The sequence below is a fragment of the Phragmites australis genome, chromosome 1 (assembly GCF_958298935.1).
Source record: "Phragmites australis chromosome 1, lpPhrAust1.1, whole genome shotgun sequence".
NCBI lineage: Eukaryota > Viridiplantae > Streptophyta > Magnoliopsida > Poales > Poaceae > Phragmites > Phragmites australis.
The window spans coordinates 34,344,250-34,354,688 of NC_084921.1; the positions used below are offsets into that span (position 1 = coordinate 34,344,250).

Here is a 10,439-nt window from a genome sequence, read left to right on the forward strand (position 1 = left end):
TTGAACCATCCGCATAGGGCATATTACCCTCCTCTTCCTCTTCAGTGCTAGAAGATTCAAACTCTTCTTCTTCCTCCTCTCCTTCCATAACCAAAGAGCAAGATTTCTTTGCTTTACTTGATGAACCTTTATATACTGATTTTCTCTTTTGTGGTGGTCCTGCTGGTGCATCATCATCTACAATCCATTCATTTGGTGGCTCATCATCAACAAATTTTGGAACCAGTGTGTCTCTATTTTTTTTAAGAATATTTCCATTGCAACCTCTTGTTAAACATGACAAAGACAAGAGCATTCAATTTTTGTTGACCCAATCTAGTTCTTCTCTTAGAATGTATCTACATGAATACAATTGCCCAACATTTCAGAATTATTTTACAAAGTAACAACACATAAAGACAACTATCATAGTAAAATGCAGATTTAAAGACCAAAAGTGGGCAACTTACCCTCTCAAATGCACTCCAATTTCTTTCACATTTATATTTGATGTAGCTGAAGACATTGTGCTACTGCTTGGGCAACTAGAAACTAAAAAAATGGAAGTGCTAAGTCCTAAATCCAAAGTCTTGTAAAGGCAAATCAACAAATGCAACAATGAATAACAAGATCTATTTGGATTTTGGAAGATCTTACCATTTTTCCTTTTGCAGCACGACGGCAGTAGGAGCCCACAGCACGGTGATAGAGCAATAGCAGGAGCAGAGCAGCCACGGCAGTAGGAGCAGAGCGGGCGGCCATGACGCTGGAGGGTGGCCGGGGCGCTGGAGCCTAGAGGCCAGCCGGGGCGGCGGTAGGGGTTGGCGCTGGAGGGCGACTTGGGCGGCGGTCGGGGTGAGGAAGGGGGCGATAGGGGCGCTGGAGCCTGGAGATGTGTCGAGTTTGTTGTGTTTGTGTCGAGTGAGTCTGGCGGCTGGAGCCTTAGAGTTGAGCACTAGGTTTTGCGTTAACTAATGGCTGCTAAGTGCTATTTCATCCCAATATTATGGGCCACTAAACGCTATTTCGACTGCGAAGTTACAGACCGCAACCTGTGGCTCACTACCTCGACGCTGTAGCGACGGGGGGCCGCAACCACAATAGCGGTTGCTACTAACGCTATTCATTACCTTGCTGACAAAAAAATGGTTAAATCTAAAACACCTTTTAGATACCCTAGACTCATAAAATGAACTCTCAATATAAACCCATCTCGTACTAAGCACAAGGTTTGAGCACTCGACACAACAATCGAGCAACACTTTCGGCAACCTCTGTTGATACTATGGCTATCGATCATATAACCCGGTCTCCCACTAAACTCTTTGAGACCAGTAAAACTAGAAAACCTATTCTAGTTGTAAGTTTGACTCGAGCAATTCCATCAGACTTGATGAACACATCATCCAAGCTCCGACGCTTCTTATAGCTCTTCAAGTCTTATCATCAACTCTTTTTCTCTTAATGATGATCATCCTCACTTCCATCTTTATCTTCACTCGATCTCTGGAAGCTTAATGAAGCTCTTTTGATAGCTTCTCACGCACCAAGTATAGGAGGCTTCACTCTTCGTATTGGAAGCTTAATAAAGCTCTCTTGATAGCTTCCCATGCACCAAGTATAGGATGCTTCACTCTACGTATTATCTTCATTTGGTTCACCACCAATACATGAACCGCAAGCATCAAGCACCTAAATTTTTCATTAAGCTCGTATTGATCTTGTTCTTCCAACTTGACATATTGAATATCTCAATTCAACTAATGCCTTCTTATGGAACCTAACCCTAACTCATTCTCAAGCACAAAACATATGGGTTAGTCCATAAAACTCAATTGACAATCTCATACATTTAGTTATTTGATTTCCAAAAGTGACTTTGTATTCATGCTTATTGTCAATCTTATTGAGACTTCTCCTTTATCTCATGAGTATCACCTAGAGCTCATTCATCTTGATGCATCTCTCTTGATCTTTATAGCATTTCTTAATGAATCTATGCTCAATCCTCCATGCAACATCTATAGAACAACTTACTAACAATTCTTAACATAATTGTTAGTCTATAAGTATTTTCATTAATTACCAAAATCACACTTAGGGGCTAGATAAACCTTCAAAAACCCACACTGGCGGCAGGTTAAGGCCCAAAAGGCACGCACCGGAGCATCCCCAGAACATGTATGTGCTTACCGCAATGCAAGATGACATGGAGCAGCTCGATGGCGTCAGCTCAGCGGTGAGGTGCGGAGAGAGTTGGCCGGTGTTGGGGAAGATGGTCGCTGCCTGGGTCGATTTGGCGGGGAACGCTTGGGAAAACGACGGGGAAGCTCGATACATCCTTCCCGTCACTCCTGGGGGCTCAGTCGTGGCAGATCCGACGATGGTCAGTGGGTGGGGATTTTGCCATCGGCGGCTGGATTTGGTCACATTTGGCGGTGTTATAGTTGAGACATCATTGCCGGCTCATACCACCAGCCAACAGTGATGTCATGCTATCACTACGGCCAGTAGCTTCAGCTGTCAGTGATGATGAGCTGGACATCACCTCCGATTCAAGCCATATGCCGGCAGTGATGATCTTTTTCATTATCGGTTCATAAGCCACGATAACATATTCTTTCTGCGCGACTTATGAACCGGTAGTGATGCCCCATCACTACCGGCTCATTAGGAACCGGTAATAATAGACCGACATCATATAAGCTCATTTCTATAGTAGTGTACCCTAGGCAAGATGAGTTATAAAATAGCATAGAACTTTTGCGAAGAGTACTTGGCAGAACCCCAAATGAAGCCCAAGTATATATCTGCTTCATGTGGATTGTGGGTTATGGTTTCTAGTTCTTAAAGTGCAATTAGCTCCTGGTAGGCTTGTCCTGAGAGAGGCAGCAGAAACGGCGCGCGGCATGCTGCGCTCCCTCTTGCACTCGTATTCCGCTCCCGTTGTTCCGGTCAAAGGCCTTCCCTCCAAGCTGGGCCTTGAGATTTCTCTCGATGGAGTAGCTACTGAGTCTCTCTTCTGCATGACATCGTCGCCAGCCAATCTAGCCCGATCTCAGCGGCTTCAACCCTGGCAACACGGAATAAGAAGAAAGAGGAAGAAAAAAAGAGTATAAGAGGTTGGCATGCAAGCCCACTATTTTTTTAAAAATTATTTGCTTGTTTGAGCGGACTTGTGTGCTTACATGGATGTCAACAACTCAACATCAGCAAAACATTCACACGTGGATGCCAGATACGACTAGACATGGGTGGTTTAGCTTGTTGGGGGTAAAGTAAAGGGTCTGGATAATTCGATTTTGTTGAACGTCTGGTTTGCGGGTTGATGTTGAAAATCATACTTGGACAACTGTTCATGGGTGTAACAGGGGCGGATCCAGCCGGGTCATCGGGTGTTCCCGGGCACACAAAAAACGAAAATTAATTTAGGTATAGTGATAGTTCAAATTAGAAATTAGCAAAGGAGGGCACACCTATACGTGTGGGCCCAACTTCTGCTGGCTGCCACGACCACCAACTAGGCCCATGCCCCAACCGTTGGCCTGCTACAGCCCAAGAGGCATGTTCGCTCCCTCGTCCAGTCGTTGAGTCCCGGCTCGACGTGATGACACAGACGGACAGACCGATGCGACAAGACTTGTGTAAATTTTTGTAGAAAAGAGTAAGATTTTGTTAATGCAGTGTCACTTATTTATTTAGTTAAGAATAGATTGTAACATACGAGAAATAATGGCTGGGAATAATTTCTAAAAGAAAGTAACACCTTTTTGTGTAAAGAACCGTATTAAAGTACCTAATGCAAATAATCAATACAGTCTTTTGCTAGAGCCAGGTATTTTTTATATGGGAAGTATATTTTGACGTCATTGATGTTATTCGCTTAGATTGATAGTAGGTTTGATGAGGTTAATATGCAATCGATTGTTTGCATTTTAGTCTTAAATCCTCTCAACTCAGTTGCCTCTTATGACAAGAAGAAAGTAATTAACCTTGCAATTAACCTTGCAGAGTTTTATCCTAAATAGTTTTCAATACAATTTTTGGCAAGACTTCTTTTTCGACTTGATAATTTCATGGAGGACATCAGAAGTGATGATAGACGGCGGCGGTGGAATCCTGGTGACTGGGCGAGCAGGGGCGAGGCGACAGTGCGGGACGTGACGGCAGGGCGGGATGAAGGCGTCCTAGCGGCATGGCGAGCAGGGGTGGGGTGGAAGCGCGAGATGGCAGGGTGGGACGAGGCAGGATGAGCTAGGGCGGGGCGGCGGTGTCCTTGCGGCAAGGGGAGTCGAGCTAGAGGGTTGGATCAGATACTCATATCTATGCATATGTGTGTGAAGAGATTAGGGTTTTAGAGCAAAAGGCCCACATGCCATATATTTATACAGGTAAATTGGTGTCACAGGTACGGATATGTCTTACCCATACCCATACCCATATACCCGTCAAGTAGTATTTTTCGCTTACGAACGTACCCGTGGGTGCCAAATACTAGATATATCCTACCCTATTCGGGTATTTACCCGTAGGTAAACGAATAATTATGATAAATTACCATCCCTATATTCAATGATCTAAAAACTCTTGGTGAGCTCTCTACTAAACTTATTGAAACAAATAAGCATGCGACATGCAACTATACTATTTGATTCTCAAAGTGGCATTACTCATACCCGTGGCTACAACGAGTGTGAAAAGAGTATTTTTATACTATGACTTTTGTGAAAAACAAGTTGAGAAACCGTATAAGTGATCAGCTCTTGAATAATTGTTTGGTGACTTTCATAGAGTGAGCAAGTGCACATTGCTTCCCCAGATGTCGAGATCATGGTGGGTGAACAACACGGGCAGTTCCACCATCATGCTGGCAGGGTAAGAGCATGTATATTCGTTACCACCTCTATTAGACACTAAGGGTAGTTAGCTAGCTTCACCTCTTCCTCAGCTACTTATGTTGTATCCCTTAGTGCAGAAGTGATTTAAAATATTTAATTTTGTTACTAAAATGAAGTTTAGCACTAGTAGCAAACCTTAGCATTGATGCTATACATTCTAATCTTAGCACCCATATCTATATCCCTTAGCACTGGTGGTAACTCATTTCTCTCTCCCTTAGCTTCTCCTTAGCACAAATAAATGTACATGCTCACCCCCCGTCACCATCTACTCACTACTACAGAACCAGCCATATATATCAGTCTATCATTGGCGGTACCTAATATACCGGTAGTGATATGACATTTTGCCGGTTCAAAAGCCACGCGAAAAGAATCAGCCAATGTGGCTTATGAACCGGCAGTGATGAAGGACATCATTGCCGACTGAGCCAGCAATGATTCTTCACTGTCGAGTGAGGGCACCGACCGGCAATGATACCTAAACTATCACTGCCGGTTCTAGCCACAAACCGGCAGTGATAATGAGTATCACTACGGGCTCGTGTGACGATTCAACAGTGATAATGGATGATAACATATCTTAAAAAAAATCATAATTTTTTATACAAAATTGGATGAGGAAAAACATTACATGAAAATTATAGTCCTCGACGAGGTCTACAATTTTGTAATTGAAAACTTTTTAATTTAAGGTCATTAAAATGCCCAAATAATCTAACAGTGTTTCAACCGTGGTCGATAATAGCTAATCTTAAAAAAATCATAACTTTTTCATATGAAGTTGGATGAATACAAACTTTATATGATAATTATAGCTCTCGACAAGATCTATAACTTTGTAGTTGATTATTTTTTATTTGACGCCATATAGATGCACAAATAAATGCCTAAAACCAATACAGAGGGAGCCACATACTTGACTACAAACTTTTGGTTTGCATGTAATGTAAAACTAGTAGAAATCATTGAAAAAGCTACACATAAGGTCACAAAATTGAAAACTGCAAATTTAAATATTTTTATCACGAGTTTGGTAACTCGGATTGATGAAACATCTGCACAACACTGACTTTTAGATGTAGCACTATGTCTCTACAAATTATCAAGCAAATTAGAGAATGTCAGTTTTTGTCTAAAAACTCCAGAGGTCCTGTCGAGGATCTTTCAAGTCTTTTTTTAGGGTCAAGTAAGGTACATGTTTAAAAACCTGTATATTTTTCAGATGTGCCTTATTATTAGTTTTGAAAGTAGAGGTCGAACATCAAAATCTGACTTCGTATGCAAAAGTTATAGCTGTTTTATTGAACACTGTACAGATTGGACACAAACTTTTTTATATAGAGTGAGATAGAGACAAACTTTATATTAACATTATAGAACATATCAAACACCACTGAGGAAAGATAACAACCACTTTTCACAAAAAGGCTGATAACAAGAAATGGTTAAATCTAAAACACCTTTTAGATACCCCAGACTCATCCCGTACTAAGCACAAGGTTTGAGCACTCAACATAACTATCGAGTAAAAAAACACAGACACATCACAAAAGAGTGATAAGACCAAGTGAAATACATCTCTAACAATATATCACTTTGTTTCAAATTAGAAATACTAATCACAATCTATAGATTTTTGTATGCTAACAGCTCTAACAATATATCATTGTGTTTCAAATTAGAAATACCAATCACAGCCACATTAAACTTGACATCTTTTATCTCATGCAATAGTTTTGGTGACTGATAAGGTAGGCAAGTTCATTTATTGGAAGGCCACTGACACTTGACTCGAAAGACTTTTTATCTACTATCTCATTCTTCTTGTCACTGAGATATATCTAACCTTAGATAAAATTTAAGGAACAAAATTCAAAAGAATAGAAACAATATCTAGAAGGAACATCTAATGCTGTTAATAGCTACCTTTAGACAAACTATGTGATATTTCATTCATTAGTATAGTCTAGACAAGGAAAGTGTAAATAACGCAGCTGAACAATTACCGAAAGAGTCAAAAATTGGGCCAAGTCATATCTCCATTAAACTAAAAATGAAAATCTATTAATCTATAACTTGGTTTCAATAGCAGCTCACTCGGGGTTCATTAGCATGCACTATGTAGGAAAGTCTTGCTATTGCCCCTCATATAGCCAGGTTAGAATCTCTTGAACAAAGTCATAACATAGCATGGTGGAATCATGGCTGAAATGTTGCATGGTGGAATCATGGCTGTTGTGCACTTGTGCTATCATATAACTCTTACTTTTACTTAAGCATAATTATATACTAATTTTCTATTCACTTGAATGGCCTTCATACTGCTAGAATTTATTTGGTCTCAAAATGAGACATGCATAGGATGATTGGGGGAAAATCAAACTAACCTTGCCATTTAATTTTTGAATGTGATTGATGATATTCAGAATCCAATAGAGAATCTTGGACTATGACTATCATTCTATCAATCAAATCATCAAATGCTTTCTAAATCAATTAATCAAGTATACTACTGCTAGCACTATAGAGTACAGAGTTACAGACCGTGGCCGACTGAGGATTGCGGAGTGTGGGCGCCGAATGGCCACACGAGTGACGAGAGGGAGGGCATTGTGTGATGGAGATCGATGGAGGCGGAGTGGCGCTGGAGAATGGAGATCCGAGAGCACAGTCCTGCGAGAGCAGCCTGGTAGCCGGGTAGCCGAAGGCTACGAGCATCGAGCAACCAAGGCACGGCAGGCGTCGGGTGAGCACTAGAGGTTGGAGCAAAGCTTGTACTCGTAACACTCTTGCCAAAAGAATTCGTATATCTCTTGCAACACTTTGTCACTCCACTACATCCACACATTCAAGCGCAAGAAACAATCGGGGAGCATTGGGCGTGGTTAGGTGCCTGCGGGGCAGGCGCGGAGGCATCATCGACGATTTTGCCTTTCTCCATGTCATCCTTCGGCGCACGGCCCCAAGAGCCCGCGGACGCTGACCTCGTCTCGGTCTCCTCAGCCATGGCGGCAGCACGGAGCAGGGACAGCCACATGGGAGGAGACGATGGAGGCGCAGGGGAGGAGGACCGGAAGGAGGATCTGCAAAGTGCAAAGCGTCGGGGAGGGGGATCCGCGGACCTGCTTGTAGTGGACCTCGATGGTGTAGGAGAGCAGCATGGGCATGATGTCCCCTGTGTCGGGGTGTGAGACAGCGATGATGGAGTCGTGCGAAAGCTCGTCGAACACACGCACCGCGTCGAACACCCAAAGCGACGTCGACGTTGCCAGGACCTCCGGCCACCGCTCCGGATCTGAGGCTGGCACTCCCTCGCCGTCTCCCTCCGTGGAGGGTGAGTGCGGGGAAGCGGGGAGGAGGGGGGCCGGCATGAGCAGCACACACCGTGGGGCAGGGGGCGGCGTGTGCGCGTGCGTGTGGGGGTGGGGGGAGGGGGCGTTGGTTCAAAATGTGGAAGCGGGGTGGAGGGTAGAATGACTGAAAGACGTGATGCATTGCGGTTGGGGAGTGAGGACTGTTGGATTCAATCTGGAGGGGTTAGATGAGGTATTACCACCGAACACATTCGCGTTTTTATAGTTTAAATTAAATTTCGCAGCATTGAATTGATTTCTTCGTTGTTTATGTGCATCTTTCGGTTGTTTTCAGTAGGCAAGAGCCTGAAAATGGCATACCCCATTCACTACATATGAAGAGTACTAATGGATACAGAAGGAAAAAAAAATGTGATACAGTTCCTCAGTAAAAAGTGAGAATCGCATGATGTTGCAGAAGAGGTAGATAACGTTGAATCAGTAAGGACAGAACTTCTACGTATCGAAACTCACATGTATCCCGGAGTGCCAAACTTCTGAATGATGGACATGAGGAGCTCAACCTGCTCGGCCTGCAGCTGGAAAATTCTTCTTCCTTCAAGGTAGCTGCTGCCGAATGCTGTGCGAGAAATGACATCTCCGGTGAGGGTCTGAAGCTCCGGCCCAACATCCAGCTCGCACGAGCCGTCAGAAGACTCAGAACCAAGGGACTGCGTCCATCGGCTGACAAGCTCTTCGCAGCACGCAGAAAACGCCGGCATCATGAGCTTAAAGATTGTACAACCCAAGGATGAATCACAAACGTAATCCAAGATTCAAAGTAAATAATTCGCACGCGCATCAAAATTCAAAAGGATGCAGGTAACTGTATAAATGAAACTATTTTGCAGACCTTGAGTTTCTCTAGATGGAATGCAGGGTTGAGGATCCTCCTGTGCTTCACCCATTTCTCGCCCTCGTGGCTCGCTACTCCCTCTGCGAGCAGCTTCGACAACGCCAGGAAGTTGGGCTTCTCGAAGTGGCCGAACTTGTTGGACAACACGTCCTTGGCCAGGTCCAGGTCCTTGCCGTGCTCTCGGATGGTGTTGTAGACGAACGGCGCGACATGGGCGGCGATGTCGTGGCACCGCAGCGGCAACGGCCTAGACCATGACTCCTTGTTGACCCGGCCGTAGTCCGTGAGGTCGCCGGTGAGGAAGCGGTACGACGTGCCGCGGAGACCCTGCGCGCACAGCGCCCGTTCCAACAGCCGCGGCCCCTACCACAGCTGCTCTAGCAGCTGCGCGGCCTGCCACAAGAGTAGAACTCCAGGAGACCGTAGATGAGGAAGCTCCATGGCGTCCAGACGACTGCCCCTGCACTCACCAACACTCAAGAACCATTAGCTCAGAGCATTCTAAAGGGATTTTCTTCGAGAACGAGAATTTTTTTCGAACAGATTTTCGTTTGTTTTAAGTGTTTCGACGGTTTTCTTCATTATAAAGGGATTTTTAATATCATTAACTCGTGACAAAATTATCTTTTATTTCTCTTCACGAATCTTTTCGAAAGAAAATGGCTAAAGATAAGATAAAATAAAAAATAAAATAAAATAAAATAAAATAAAATAAAATAAAGAGAATATATTTGGAATCCTCTCAGCTTCCAGTAAAACAGACAAGACTTTGACCTGATGGTGATGGGTACGGTATTTGGCGTCAGGTTGCTCCTCGTATATCGAAGTGTCACTGTCCCTTGTGTCCATTTGTTTATGGATATTGAGTGGCACAACGAAGGTCGTCAGCAATTGAGCATTTCTGGTCAGCCATGCGGCAGGCCATACCTCGCTCGCAAGGAACTTCATGGAGAAGAAACTCAGACCGAGATGTATTGGTCAAAAGCTACTGATATGCTGTGCAGGACGGGCTGATGACCAGGGTTAAAAAACCGACAGAAACTGAGCAAAAATCGTGATAACCGACCATCTCAATTCGGTTCGGTTTCAGAAACCGAATGGTAACTAAATTTGAATTCAAAAAATTTGAAAAAATAAAAAAAATCTTTAAAAAAATTAGACACAATTCTAATACCTTCTGTGAAAAGTTTTTCAAAAATAATGTCGTTTGCATCATATTCTATAGGGAGGAAGTTTGAAAAAATAAAAAAATTGAAACGTGCGGCTCAGCTATTAACTCATGATAAGGAAAAGTTTAACATGCAAATACATATTTTTCTTGTGTAAAACGTATCTTAAGAGGACCTTTAA

General features: G+C 43.3%; 1 pseudogene; it reads right to left on the reverse strand.

Annotated features, from left to right (window-relative positions):
* Positions 1-8,460: 8,460 nt before the first annotated feature.
* LOC133888831 (cytochrome P450 CYP72A616-like) lies at positions 8,461-9,544 on the reverse strand (annotated as a pseudogene).
* Between the last annotated feature and the right edge of the window lie 895 nt (positions 9,545-10,439).